A 1,145-nucleotide genomic window follows, 5' to 3' on the forward strand; every position below is an offset into this window, starting at 1 on the left:
ATATTATAATAACATTCGCTATTTTAATACCAAATAGTACATTTTTTGAACTAACAAAGATCAATTTTGAATAAAAAATGAAATAATTCAATTTTCATCCAAAAATATGAGTTTTTAAACAAGAAGATTAATTTCTACTAGAAAAGCAAATTTTCAATAAAGTACATAAATTTTCAACTAAATATTTGAAGGTCTAACTATAAAGGAAAATTTTCTACTATAAGAAAACGAATTTGGAACAAAATTGTTAGATTTTCAACTAAAAAAAAAAAAGAAATTCTGAACCAAAAATCGAAATAGTGAAATTTTCAGGCAGAAAAATTGAATTTCTAACAATATAGTTTAATTTATGACAAAATAAGTGAATTTTAAACTAATAAAGAAACAAATTTCTGTTGCAAACGGAATAGTTCAAATTTCTCTTAAAAAATTAACTTTTAACCAAAAAAAGCAAGTTTTTTAACACTTAAATTTTTAGGCATAGAAATGAATTTTCAATTCAAGTAATGAATCTTAAAAAAAAAACAGTTGAATTTAAACAAAAAAGACAAATTTCAAATAAAATACTACATTTTGAAGTCGAAGAATTAATTTTCAAAAAAAATAAATAAATAAATGAAGTTGTTAAATTTGCATTAAAAAAATGAATTTGAAACTAAAATAAAAATAAATTCGTGACATCAAAAAGAAATAGTCCAATTTTTAGTTAAAAAAGTAATTTTCAACAAGGAAAAGGAGATTTGAAGAAAATACTCAAATTTTCAACTGAAATATCGAGTAAAAAAATTATATTTATTTTTAACGAAGTAGTTACATTTTTAACCAAAGAAATGAATTTTTAACAGAAATAAATAAATTTGCAAATAAGAAGAATTTTCTTTTGGAAAGTTCATTTTCAAACACATAGTTGAATTATCAACTAAAAAGATCAATTTTTAAGAAAAGAAAAACGAATTTGAAAAAAAGTAGGCATATTTTTAACTGAAAAATGATTTTTCAACCCACAAAAAATTAATTTTTTAATATAATGATTAATTTTCAATCAAAAGACACAAATTTTTGACTAAAATTAATAAATTTCCATTCAAATCATTAATTTTTAAATTAAAAGATAATTTAAAATGGCAAAATGAATTTTCAAATAA

The sequence above is a fragment of the Belonocnema kinseyi genome, chromosome 3 (genome assembly GCF_010883055.1).
Source record: "Belonocnema kinseyi isolate 2016_QV_RU_SX_M_011 chromosome 3, B_treatae_v1, whole genome shotgun sequence".
In the NCBI taxonomy this organism is placed as follows: Eukaryota; Metazoa; Arthropoda; class Insecta; order Hymenoptera; family Cynipidae; genus Belonocnema; species Belonocnema kinseyi.